A 15,238-nucleotide genomic window follows, 5' to 3' on the forward strand; every position below is an offset into this window, starting at 1 on the left:
CATTGTGTGTTTGTGGATTTAGGGAAAGCTTATGATAGGGTGCCAAGAGAGGAGTTGTGGTATTGTATGAGGAAGTCGGGAGTGGTAGAGAAGTATGTGAGGATGGTTCAGGATATGTATGAGGACAGTGTGACAGTGGTGAGGTGTGCGGTAGGAATGACGGACCGGTTTAAGGTAAAAGTGGGATTGCACCAAGGATCGACTCTGAGCCCTTTCCTGTTTGCAATGGTGATGGACAGGCTGATGGACGAGATCAGACTGGAGTCTCCATGGACTATGATGTTCGCGGATGACATCATGATCTGTATGGAGAGTAGGGAGCAGGCTGAGCCGAGCCTCGAGAGGTGGAGTTATGCACTGGAGAGAAGGAGAATGATGGTCAGGAGGAGTAAGACGGAGTACATGTGCATAAATGAGAGGGAGGGTGGTGGTATGGTGCGGTTGCAAGGTGTTGAGGTGGGGAAGGTGGATGGGTTTAAATACTTGGGATCAACTGTCCAAAGCAACGGAGAGTGTAGTAGGGAAGTGAAAAAGAGAGTGCAGGCAGGATGGAGTAGGTGGAGAAGAGTTGAAGGATTGATTTGTGCCAGAAGGTTAGCTGCAAGAGTGAAGGGGAAAGTATATAAGATGGTAGTGAGACCAGCAATGTTGTATGGTTTGGAGGCGGTGGCACTGACAAAAAGACAGGAAGCGGAGCTGGAGGTGGCAGAGTTAAAGATGCTGCGATTCTCGTTGGGAGTGACGAGGATGGACAGGATAAGGAATGAGTATATTCGAGGGACAGCGCAGGTAGGACGGTTTGGAGACAAAGTGAGAGAGGCGAGATTGAGATGGTTTGGACTTGTGCACAGGAGGGAAGCGGAGTATATCGGGAGAAGGATGCTGAGGATGGAGCCGCCAGGTAGGAGGAGAAGAGGAAGGCCAAATAAGAGGTTCATGGATGCGGTGAGGGCGGACATGCAGGTGGTTGGAGTGTCAATGGAAGATGTCGAAGATAGAGCGAAATGGAGACGGATCATCCGCTGTGGCAACCCCTAACGGGAGCAGCCGAAAGAAGAACAATACATATATATATATATATATATATATATATATATATATATATATATACATATATATATATACATGTACATGTATATAATTTACGACCTTATGATCCCATCGAGCACAAACATCGAAAAAATGAGCATTGCTACCAAATATCATCGGTGCAAAAAAAAAGAGAAGAAAGCATTGCTTATTGAGGTGTTAATGCTAGTGATTTTGGACTCACGATGCAGAAATCAAGAAAATGACCAAATACCAAGACCTTAAGCATGAAGTGAAAATATCCTGGAAGCTGAAGAATGCCAAAGTTGTACCAGTGATGACAAAGAGCCTCATGGGAATGATGAATAAGAACCTCGCAGAGATATTAAAAATAGCTCCGCAAAGCGGGCGTTACCCTCAGCCCCTTGACGCAAACCAATTTCAAGATGGAGACCATATTGAAAATCACAGCATGCCCATTTTTGAAAGGAACCTTCCTCGACTCAACCCCAACACACACAGAAAAAATGGATTTAATCGGACAAGGCGTTCTCAAAATTGACGGAAACCAATTTCAAGATGGCTGCCGTGGCGGCCACAGTGAAAATCGCAGCATGCCCATTTTGGAAAGGAACCTTCCTCTACTCAAACCCATTATACCTCGCCAGAATAAAATCAATGTGTGAAGCCGTTCAAGTTATTGTCCGGAAACCAAATTCACAATGGGTGCTCTAGCCCCCATATTGAATTGCGCTGAATATCGAAAGCAACCTTCCTCTAAACACCCCCATTATATCACACAAAAATGAAATCAATAATTCAAGCCGTTCTCAAGTTATTGTCCGGAAACCAAATTCAAGATGGCTGCTCAAGCCGCCATATAGGATATCGCATCACACTGAATATCCAAAGGAACCTTCCTCTACCCAGCCCCAACACACACTGCAAAAATGGATTTAATCGGACAAGGCGTTCTCCTCGAAATCGAGGGAAACCAATTTCAAGATGGCTGCCATGGAGGCCACATTGAAAATCGCAGCGCGCCCATTTTCGAAAACCACCTTCCCCTACTCAACCCCAACATTCCCTGCAAAAATGGATTTAATCAGACAAGGCGTTCTCCTCGAAATTGACGGAAATTAAAAGTTGACGGACGCCCGGACGCCCGCCTATGACGATAATACCCCTTAGCCAATTCGGGCTGAGGGGTAAAAACCATCCCTGGGAATATCACAACGCGCCAGTTGGAAGCCGTACAGGGCTCAGTAACGATCCTTAAGATAGCACTCAGCATAAAACTTTGAAAACAGAAAACTTCACAACTTGGTCCGTGAATCATGACCCCTTACCAAAATGAAGAAGGGTACTTTTAGCCCAGTTTCAGAGCTTGTTTTTCAATGTCCCAGTTTCAGAAAAATCATGGAAACATGAACCAAAAGCAATCAATGGAAACAACGATGTAATGCTCATGTATGACTTAATGATCACATGAAGCATGAATATAGAAAACAAAGCATTGTGACCATGTAAAATACTTTTCTCCAAAAAAAACAGAAAAGGCAGCAGTGGTAATTAAGATGTCAGTCCCCAGCGATTTTGGCCTAAACAATGGAGAAATGAAGAAAATGACCAAATACCAATACCTCAAAAATGAAGTCAAAAGATACGAGAAGCTGAATAGTGCCAAAATTCTACCAGTGATAATTGCAGCAACGGGAATGATAAAGAATAACCTCATGGAGATCTATAAAACAATCCATGGAAATATTACGATTAATGAACTACAGTTGGAAGGTGCCTGGGGCTCAGTGACTATCTTGACAAGAGCCCTCGGAACAAAACTTTGAAAACAAGAAAACTTTGCAGCTTGGTCGATGATTCGTGATTACTTTCCGAAACAGAGGTGAATACTTCAAGACTTGGAAGAATGCTGTTCCACCTTACCTTCCGAAACCTGCACATGGAGATAACAACTGACAACACACACACACACACACACACACACACACACACACACACACACACACACACACACACACACACACACACACACACACACACACACCATTCTCCATTCCCCTCCCACTCTCTCCTCAACCCTCTCCCCCAATTCCCCCTCACCCTCCACCTTGCGTCCGACCAGAAACGGCTATTAAATACGTTTTCCTTTTTAAAACATAAATATTCTTCCGATTTTCTTCCTATTTTCTTGCAAGTAAGTAAGTTTTAAACCATCTTATTGACGATGAATAATGAAATTACATGTCGAATTAGAGTCATGATAAACGCGTGAGAGGGGCACAACACACGAGCATTGTAAACTTGCATTTATCATCCCAAAAGTTTTACCGAGTCATACAAAGCGATTATTAAATCATCCATCTTCATTCTTTATAGAATAATATGTATACGAGTATGTGGGAAAACTAAGTGCCAAGACCAGGAATCAAACCCAAGTCCTCTGGTGAATCATACCAGTGCTCTGCTGTCGAAGTGATTTGAGCACAGTTTTCCCACATATTCATATTATGTATGTTCCCCTGTTCATTTTTACAACTGTATCAGTTGATATGCGTATATATATATATATATATATATATATATATATATATATATATATATATATATATATATATATATATATATATACATTGTTGTGGTTTCTCACCACTCCGGCATGCGGACGACCGCTTTTAGCTAATTCACGGCCGCACGCGCCTACCGGACGTGGCAAACCTAATCGCAGCTTTCTTATCAACGCCGAAATCCAGCTACGGGGGTGTTCTTAATCACACCGTAAATCAGACAACTATACTGTCCGCGCGCGACAGGGTCCGATCAAGGAATTCTCGATTTACCTCAGTATGCGCGCAGACAGAAATGCCGGGGATTTACACACCTCAACGGGACCTGCTTGGAAATAAGCCGCTTAAGCAGCTCGCTCCGTTTGCGATTTGCCGAGCGGTGTATATCGCCAGGCCCCGCCGGATCCGATTACTTTATCGGCTATTTAAAAGCCAGCAAATATCCTGAATGCAGTACGGCAGCTCAATCGAGGGAAAGGACGCAATGAACAGGTGAACATTCAAACAAGGACATTTATTTGTACACACGTAAGCAGTCATACACGTATGCAATCAAACACGTATGCAATCATGAAGACAATAAAGCAATGCAGGAACAAGCAAGACAAAGAACTACAACCGTTCTATTATTATGTACATGCACTTAACAGTTCACTACTTGACGGACACGGCGCCACGACATTCATTCAAAGAAACCCCAGGAAAGAAAAGGGTAAGAATAGGGCCCGCAGGCCTTTAATGTCCCTCGGAGCCGGGATGACTGCGAGGCTCCGAGAGACCGTGCAGGCTACCTTTCACCCTCGTGGTGACTCGCTGGGCCTTGGTTCGGCGACCCTCGGTGGCCCTGCCCGCACTCAGCTGGACTCCACTCATGCCTTCAACGGCGATCCGGCTGGCGACTCCTCTCTGGCTCCACCGGCGCCTCCGTCGACCAAGGAGAGAGACTAAGCAGAGGGACTCTCTTTCCCATCGCTGACAGACTCTGATGCACTCCCAGACTGCAACTCCCCGACTGCAGATGATTGCAGCTCGACTCCGCTCCCAGACTTCCACTCAACTCCACGGCGAACCCAGACCGACCTCTTGGCGTTTCAGCCCGGCCTTTTATCGCCCTGTCGCCTCGCCCATCCCTTCGCGGCACGCCGGAGGGGGGGGGACATTCCAGGGGGGTTCGGCTCGGCTCTTGGCCCGCTCTTTTGGCCCGATCATGGACATTATGTTTCTTTCGCCCTTCTGAGGGAAAATTTCAACAGAGCTTGGCTGGGGTCAGTTGTCTTTTTCCAACCATCATTTCTGTTTACCCGTTCTGATGGATATCGGGGAGGGAGTTGTTGAGATGTTGTTGTTGCAGTGTGGTTAGCGCTGTGGTGTGGATGGTGTGGTTGTTGAGATAGTGGTTGTGGTTGACGCTGGGGTGGGGATGGCATGGTTGTTGAAAGGCGGTTGTGGGTGTTGAAGTCGTGGTTGTTCCAAAATAAAGATAGCAAAAGAATAATGGCTGACTCAAAGATCACAGCCCGGTTACAAGAATAATTGCCCGTTAAACATCGTTGGGGAAATCTCATCTGAACACACACTTATCGACATAACTGATCTCTGGGAACCCTGAATGGTGTTCTGTGAATTTCCACAAACGTAACAACATATATATATATATATATATATATATATATATATATATATATATATATATATATGTATATGTATATATATATATATATGTATATATGTATATGTATATATATATATGTATATGTATATATATGTATATATGTATATGTATATATATATATATATATATATATATATATGTATATATATATATATATATATATATATATATGTATATTTATATATATATATTTATTTATGTATGTATATATATATATATATATATATATATATATATATATATATATATATATATATATATATATAGACACACACACACACACACACACACACACACACACACACACACACACACACACACACACACACACACACACACACACACACACACAAACACCGCACATACACACACACATATATATTATTAGTTGATGAATAATTGCTTGGTGGTACAACTTTAAAATACGGAATTGCAAAAAGAACAGACATTGCCGAAGCTTTTCATCCAACACTTGTTGGAGCACATGCAAGAATACCGGATGTGCAGACACAAAATAGTTTATGCTCAGACCTGGTTCCTGTTTGTTTGGCTCTTCAGACTGCTGCTGACATCAATATGTGCCATTGCTACAAGGCAGCAAGGGAACCTAAGGGTCACCACAATGCTGCAGTCGTGTCAAAACAATGAAATGTTTGCACAAGCTCTTTTTGTTTACAAAGAACACGAGCTTCTGTGTGTATAAATATGGCTTCAAGAATGGGTAAATTTGCCACAATGCATGCAGAAGCCACAATCTGAAACTCAGCGTGATAGTCGTGTGTACATTCAGCATTGTTCAGAAAATGCTGACCAATTGAACAATCACTTCTTTGTACAAGCACTTTCATTGGATTCTGCATTCACGAGCTGGTTGCATATGACATTCGTTTTGATTATTGTGAATTGCCAATGGAATGTCTTCCAGTCTTTGGGATGTATCACACGAGCACTGGAATTCATAAATAACATTATTCAATGTTGTGGCCGGGCGTACATCTTTCTGGACTTGTGAGAGCATTTTATGACATGTTAATATCACTCATGTTGCAACCACGTGATTGAAGCATGAAACCGCCTCCTTCGTCTGTTCAAATTTTTGATAGATTTTACCTCTCCGTGGCAGCTTGAGGTAAGCCGAACACTTCCCAAGTCTAGAGGGAGTGTTTGACTAATTGGCAATTTTGCATGTTATACAGTTTACCCAGTGCATGTTGTACATGAGTGCTTCAGGGTAACTATTGTCATGCAAAATGGTTTTGAGTGTACTCAATTTCAGCAGCATGCCAAAATGGTGAACAGATGACCAGGGCTCTGTGACAAGATATTAATCATGCTGGCAATCTTATCGTATGTTGGACTAAAAGAGTTCGCACCATGTGTACTGCCCAGTGAAGGTAAGCTTGTGGTAGACTGTAATCATGAATTCATCCCCAAAGTTCTTGACCATCTCATCCAGAAAGGGGAGTACATTCAATTGCTCCATCTCAAAAATGATATTGAGTTCAGGATGGAGTGTATCGAGTCGTGCAAGGAAGTCCATGCCTGCGAGAGCAGAATCAACAAGAAGGGCACTCTTCCATGTTGCAATGTCGCCAGATATTCCTCCGCCCTCATAAAAAAGATATGGCTGTGGAATCACATGACCAATGATGTCAGCAGTATTTTCCCCCATAAAATTTCGCTCTATATGGCCCTCAAAAAGTTTCATACTGCTCAGATAAGACATTCGGCAGATTCAATGACGTCATAATGAAGCCACCTCTGACATCATCAAAAAAAAAAATCATTCTTATTTCTCATTGGGGGTACTTGACATTTGCCAAATTTCAATGTTTTCCATGGAGCGGTTTCAAAGATACAGAGGTCCAAAGATTTTCCTTTTTTACAACATGGCTGCCACACTATGTCACCAACATCATAATTATCATTAAAACATACACAAGTAGTCACACATATGGTGAAAAATTTGCGTCAATCGGATAAGCAGTTGCAGACTTAACAGAGAAAATTAGCACGGACGGACGGACATACTATATGCACGGACGGTCAACACAAAATCATAATGCCTCTGGCAACTTTGTAGGGGGAGAAATAAAAATTTCAAATGTATCGTCCACATTTCAAAAATACATATTTCTGAGATCTAAAATTGGTGTTCAAAGCTTGAAAAATCACAATTCTCATGAAAACCGCCAAAGATGTTCAGTTGTTGAGATGTTCATCGCAACCCCCAACCAATTGTACATACGTGTTGTCATTTACAATATTAGTTGGTGTTTCTATTTGTTCATCTCTTGATATTTCATGCAATGTATGACACAAGTAATTAATTACTCCTTTGCAACCCTTATCAAGAAAACTTTTGTCATTTTGCGAGCCATCCTATATGCAGCATTAGGTTTACTTGAAAATAAAATTTAATTAGTATTATTGCATGAAAGATTCATCAATGATCCATCAAATAAAAGAATACATCAAAGCCCCCATTGCAGTTATGGATTTTGGAACAACTTTCTTTCTTACACAAGCATTTGAGGAATCAAAAAAAAACATTAAATCGAAAGCCATCATCCATATGGCTTCTCCATTTTGTGCCAAACTAATTTTCTCAGCCTGAGGTCATCCCTTGAAAACTGCAGTCAAAAATCCATTTGTTTAGGTGTCTAACTTTAATAATCCCACTGCTTGCCTTAAGGCCCGGTCACACCTTGACGTTTTAGCCAGCGATGGCAACGTATTAAAATGTATGTAAAACGCTGGCTGATGTTGAACTTTTGATGTTTTTTTTTAAAGATTCGGACGTATTCATAACGAGTTGGTCGTATGCATAACATATTAGTAATGGACACAGAACGTTTCGTTGTGTTATAGATAACTTATACCAACGAATGCTGAACCTGTTGTTGGCCTACACAACCTATGCCCAACGATAGTCTAACTTCGGCATAGCGCGTTGCACGCATCGCCGACGATGTCGTGACGTAGCCTATTAAAAGGCTGACGCACAACGATTCGAATCATAACTGCCGTAGAAATGGAAGTGACAACATCGCGGTCACACCTTGGCGATCTTGCCAGCGTATGCCGACCTAAGAAAAATGTTTCTAAAACGTTGGGGCACGTCAAATACGGTATGAGTAAGTTTGGTATACGTGAGTAGAACGCTAAAGTACGCTATCATACGTCGTAGAAAGTAGAGTACATCAATAAAATTTTAAACATGTTCAAAATTTTCCGACGTACTCGGCGTATGACACACGTTCCGCATGCGATGGGGATAAGTTTTACACACGATATGCGGACGCTTACACACGTCCACAAAGGCTACTTATAAGCTACTCATAAGTCGAAACACGTCGCGGTAATGTCTTTTTTATGTGAAACTTATTTCTAACTTATGTTTGACGTGCTTTGAACCAATTCTTTACGTAGTCCCAACACACATCGACGTATGTAGATGTATTCCAATGACGTCTTCCGGTAGACAAAAAAAAAAAAATGAATGTGTTTCTAGCTTACAACTGCCATATAAAGACGTGTTCCCAGCGTTTTTGGGAATTGGTATATAAAAATGCTGCTCATAAAAGGGGAACCCAACAGTGTTTTCGAGTTCCTTTTTGAGTCGATGTCCATGTCAGCAGTAACAGTATCAGTATCAGTATCAGTATCAGTATTAGTATTAGTAGTAGTTTGTTCATGTTGGCAGTCGTAGGTGAGTGTGAGGGGGAGGGTGTGGGTTATGATGGATCGTCCTTGCGTCCGCGTGTCCACGGGTAGGTTCATAGGCTGCCACTCAACGATTTAAATGGCTGCATCTCCACTATTGAAAGTAGACGCTTGCGCTCAACAATTGGATTTTTTTTTACACTCAACGACTTTTAAACGGTACCACTCAGCTAGTTTCATTGTTTACAATGAACGATTTAAATTGCTGTCACTCGCCTTTGTTTTTTGACGCTGGCGCTCGGAAATTTTAATCGTTTCTATTGAACGTGCTAAATCGCTCAAACCCCAATATTGAAAGTAGATGCTTGCGCTCAACAATTCGATTTTTTTTACACTCAACGACTTTTAAACGGTACCACTCAGCTATTTTCATTGTTTACAATGAACGATTTAAATTGCTGTCAGTCACTCGCCTTTGTTTTTTGACGCTGGGGTTTTGAAATTTGAAGCGTTTCTTCTGAACGTGTTAAAACGCTCAAACTCGACTATTTTAAATAGACACTGCCGATGGACAATTGGAATCATAGCCAAGCTAGACATCGAAGTGTGAACATCCTCGTCATGCCGAAGAAAAGTTTGAAGAATGCTGCAAATAAGTGTCCTGGCCGTGGCCGTGGACGCTGACGCAAGGACGATCCATTATACCGACGTCTTTCAGCCTATGAGTAACTTAAACGTAACGTCTGTCGATGTGTGGCAACGATCGCGTAACGTGCCAACAACACGTTAATCATAGGTTAGAAATAAGTTTCGGGTACGCTAAACATTACCTCGGCGTGTCTCAACTTATGATTAACTTACAAGTAGCATGTGTTGACGTCTGTCAACGATCGCAGACCGTGCATACAACTTGTGGCTAGCGTAGCGGAACGTGTGAGTCATACGCCGGCATACGGCGTGAAATTTCAAGCATGAAAAAATTTGAGGACAACCGAAAAGTACAACGTTTAAAGCCAACGTACAACGACGTATGGCAGTGTTTTTCAGCGTGCTCTCAATGTTATCAAAACTTACCCATAACGTATTCAACGTGTGCCAGCGTTTTAGAAAAAAAATTCAAAAATCGGCATACGTTGGCTAAAACGTCAAGGTGTGACCGGGCCTTTACAAAGTGCTCTTGGCTAACTATCCGAGTAGATGATAAATGGGGTTTCTGGGATGCCCATTCAAATGAATGGGGAAAAAGGGAAAAACTTTCTGAGACAAGCCCCAAAAGCTCAAATTAGGAGACATTTTCTCCCCACCTATCCCCTTCCCTCCCATACAATCAAATGTAAAATTGAGACTCATTTCCTCCCCCTCCCATACAAGCAAATGAAAAATTGAGACTATGAAAGATTGAGACTTACTGATTAAAGCACTCCTTCCCTTTCATATTTTCATTATACTCAAAGAGCGAACCAACAAATATTTGTCCATGTTCTACTTTAGAGAATAACTTAGTTTTCTTATAACATTCATTTCCATCGAGCATATTCACTTTATCTCTTCGAGAATGAAAGAAAGGGAAGTTCACTATCCCTCCTTCAGTTCTGTAAAATGGGGAAGTGCCTTTAAGACAGAGGTGGGGAACCTCCGGCCTCCGGGCCGTATACGGCTCGCTAGACCGTTTGATCCGGCCCGCGAGGCAATTCATAATATGGAATAGGCAAAGCCAAGAAGCAAACGTAGAATTCTTCTTACATTCGCTTCTTAAATATATCAAATTAAATAATTTTTGCAATTAAAAAAATAAATATTACCTTAACATTACCTTCACAACGACAACTACACCGCCTAGAACAGGATCTCATCTAAAAAATAAATACTAGATTGAACGTAGAATTCTTCTTACATTCGCTTCTGACTTTACCTATAACTTGTTCACAACTGTATACGCAATTTCCGGTTACTTTGGCCTGGATTCGGGATCAGTGATCAAATAACGTAAATCACGATTAAAAATTATTTTTTGATGATGAGGGAGATATCTTTATTAAAATCAGTGGAGGAAATATACACCATGTCTCATATTATTTGGGTCTTTCATGTCTCTGACGATGCCTTTATCTCCGGCATGCATCATTCCCCATGACAAAAACCGGAAACCAAAAAATAACCAGTAGCAAAAAAAAAAACGGAAGCAAAAGGGTCATAGCCAACCACACGGATTCCAAATTGCCATGGTATTGTGTTGTTGTTGTTGTTTCCTATTCTCTCATGTGCACGCGTTAAGTATGAAGCTCACTTCGTTGCTAAAAATAAACAAAAGCAACCTCAGAAATACAACACAAAAAAAAACTCCAGACCGATTATTTTTTCCTAAAAAATTAATTAAATGGACATCTAAAAACGGACAGCTGTCATCTGTCTGTTTCGCGTTCAGGGTCAGTGAATGCAGCACGTGCATAACATAACGTGTGATCGTGTTATCTCATGTCATCATTTCATTCAGTATATGTAAACATGGCGACTAACAAGAAAAGAAGGTAGATGCGGAATGTCGCACTTTCCAAGAGAAATGGGCAAACGATTATTTCTTTGTGGAAGGAAAAGGCAAGCCAGTATGCCTAGTTTGTCGGGAAGCGCTCTCGGTGATGAAAAAGTCCAACCTCGAGCGTCATTACAGCTCGAAACATGCTAAACTGGACGAGTTGAAAGAACAAATGCGCTTGGATAAAGTTAATGCTCTTCGGCGGAGTTTTGGTGCTCAACAAGCAGTCTTCATAAGACCAAAATCTGACCGAGACAACACTACGCATGCTAGTTTTGTGGTGAGTGAGCTAATCGCTAAGAAGCTGATGCCACATTCAGAAGGAGAATTTGTGAAGGAGTGCCTTGTTGCCGCTGTGAAGCTGCTCGCACCGGACAAAGTAAAATTGTTCCAAAGTGTCAGTTTGTCTCGAAGAACTGTCTCAGATCGGATTACTGAAATGGCACAAGATATTGAGAAAACACTGAAAAAAAAAAAACAGTTCCAGCCATCGCATTAGGTGAGTCCAATATATGTGTTCATTAATTTTGCATGGCCCTCGAAGGATGTTCTAAAAATCGAAATGGCCCTTGACAGGAAAAAGGTTCCCCACCCCGACTTTAAGAGCACAGTCGTGCTGTAAAAATGAGGAAGTATTCTGTGCCCATGTCTCTCATGGTTATATCTTAAATCATCAGAACACTCACAGAACAAAGTTTAGCTAAAAGCAAGCAAAAAAAACTTTTAATAAAAAGAATATATTTTAAACTTCAGTTTGATATAAAATAAAAGTAAAACCTCTATTTCAGCCCTCACACCCGAACCAAGCCAAAAAATCCCGAAGTCATTTCCTTTATGACACACCCTGAAAAACCCATTGTTGTGTAATCTCCCATGATGTCATCAACTTGTACTATTTATTGCTTTGTATGCTCGGGCTTCGTATGTTTTGTTGAGAGAATGGATTGTGCAGATAATTCCTCCAACCTTGCGGATCAATCGTTTTCACAAGATGACAGGTGAGATCCTTAACCAAATTCATTATTTGTTGTTTTATACAGAATTAAATCACTATACAACCAATAATGATTGTGTGTCTTTTTTCTAACTGATAACTGATTTGGAACATGAGGTGTTTGAATTCCACGCCGAATGGCAAAAAATGAATGACTTCCTTAATTATAAGAAACATTTTTTTTCAGAAGAAACACTGCCTCCATGCCTTCCAAGCACGATCAACTGCCAAATTTGGTTTATCTGTTAGGCGATCCTTGTGGTTTTGGAAATGTTAAAATAACAGTACAGTAACAATAAACATTGTTTCAGCATTTGTGAGGGTCTTTGGACCTTTGGCTCAGAGTGCCCCATGTTAGCTTGGTGACTAACATATATATATATATATATATATATATATATATATATATATATATATATATATATATATATATATATATATATATGGCATTGCAAAAGGGTAAAAACATACACAGGGCTCACACAACACTTTACTACGAAAAGCATCACGCAACACTTTACTATGAAAACACAAAGAAAGTTCAAATAAACATTCTTAACTTGCATGCAAAGAGGACTTCTGGTTCCGGTTTTTGAGTGATGGTTGGTTCTCCCCAGGGGGTTCTGCCGACTTTCTCAAAGGTAAGTTTCCGGTCATTGTATGTCACATTTCGACTGTTTATTTTGTTGCCGCCATGGTTTACTCATGTTCCTAGTTCGGTTTCGTTTCAAAACTTGTGCAAATTTGGTGTGTATTCGTCAGTCTTGTCACATTGGGTTTCCCTGAGGCCGATCCATCTTCCCTTCTCTGTGCACAATGGTGTATATTTGTATTTTTCTTTATTACCATCAGTTCTTATTTTTGCCACATTTCCCTCCACCCTCCTTCTTAAACTCTCAACTATACCCTCTGTTTCATGTCTTAAAAGTGCAAAAAAATACAACAACAAATAACCCTTTTCCCTCCTTATCTTATAACCCATGTAACCACGTTACTTCCTGTACCGACTCTTCATCCTCCTCCCTCTTCTGCTGATCTACCATTTTCCTTCTACTTTTGCTGACCCACATTCACCATACACCTTCACGATTTTTTCTTCAACTTTTCCTTGACCTGATCTTCCCGAATCTTTATTTTTTTAAACGGTTTCTTAAAATGCTCAAACTTCCTCTTTTATACGTGTGGTTCTCTGCATTATATCATAATTCACTTTTCTTCTTCTACTTCTTCTAAAGGCTGTTTTCAATTCGACCTTTCCTTCATCCCATGTCGATATATTCCCACTGTGACAACGTTTCTTTTCTCCATTCTCTTAAATTCGCCTTTATTGCAGCCTTCACGTAATCTCTTTAAAGGTACTGCATCTCAAACTAAAAAAAACCCTTTGAATCCCAGTTTGCAATGCATCTTTGTGTTCCATCAATGCATCTTTATCCCATCTTGCCCTTCATCCTACCTCTGTTCTTAGCACTTCTTCACTGTCTTCTGCTTTAGTATCAGCTCCTCCAATGATGTCCCACACTGTGTGGTGTTCTTACATCTGTGGGCTCCATTCTAACCTTACAGATATTTCTCTCGCAATCAGTATGCTTCTCAACACCTCAAACATGCTCTTTCTTTCTCCTCATCACACCTCCCACTCTTCCCAACTCCTCAAATCTTGTGCTTCCCCCTGCCCTCTCCCTTCTTCACCAAACCACTTCAAGTCTCATCCTTCCCCTCTCCGAACCTTTCCCATCACCCTGCTGTCCCTTAACTATACCTGTTGTCATCGCCTCACCACCCACCCCATACACTCAAAGCAACTCTCACATGTTCTTCCCTCTCCAAGCTTCCTTCTCACCTTTCTCAATAACCCCACCCTCACCCTTCTCCCCTCTCACCCTTATCCCTCCAATCTCCTCCCTCACTCCCACTTTTAAAAGTTGCGCCCCTCACATCCACAAAGCTCCCTCCTTCCCCTACCCTCTGTCTTCCAACTCATCCCTCCACCTCCTCCAATCTTCAACTGCCTTCTGCCCCCTCTATTATTACTCCTCACTGTGCCTCATCCCATCACCACTGAGCCTTTTCGCCTCTTCATCTGGCCTTCTCCCCAAGCTCGACTGCAATCCCCGACAAACTGTCAACAACTCTCCCTACCTCCCCCCCTCCTCCCTTGTCCTACCCTCCCCCTCCCCTCACTCTTCCTTAACAGTGTGAACCTCAAACATCTTGGGCCTAGGCTCAAACCTGACAAATTTCTATACCTTTTGCCACTGACAAACCACACATAATCTGGTTAACAGAAACTTTCCTCCTTCAAGACATCTCTGACTCCCGAGAATCTCTCCCTGGTTACTCCCTCCTCCAGTATGACAGACATGAGCCTCGTCCTGGTGGTGGAGTTGCTCTCTTAATCAAGAACACTATTCCTCACTCTCCATGCAGTGTCCTCACTCCCCCACACCGCCAGTAATCCCTCCTGCCACGGCTTCCCGTCCACTCCCACCTCATGTTAATATGTGTGTCGTACCGTCCACGAAAAAGTGATGACTCCATTTACATATCGCTCTCCGAAAACATGTACCAAATTTAATCCTTTCATCCCAACTCTCTCTTCCTCATATGTGCTGACTTCAATTATCATCATGCCAGTTGGCTGGGTGGGGGTACGTCCCTCATCTGCCATGGCAATTCAGCAAAAGACTTCTGTGACTCATTGGGACTGACTCAATTGCTCAACTTCCCAACCCAGATCTCAACCAATGGTACTGCAT

This window comes from Eptatretus burgeri, chromosome 9, assembly GCF_056783735.1.
Source record: "Eptatretus burgeri isolate ZD-2024b chromosome 9, Ebu_testis_v1, whole genome shotgun sequence".
NCBI classification, from domain to species: Eukaryota; Metazoa; Chordata; class Myxini; order Myxiniformes; family Myxinidae; genus Eptatretus; species Eptatretus burgeri.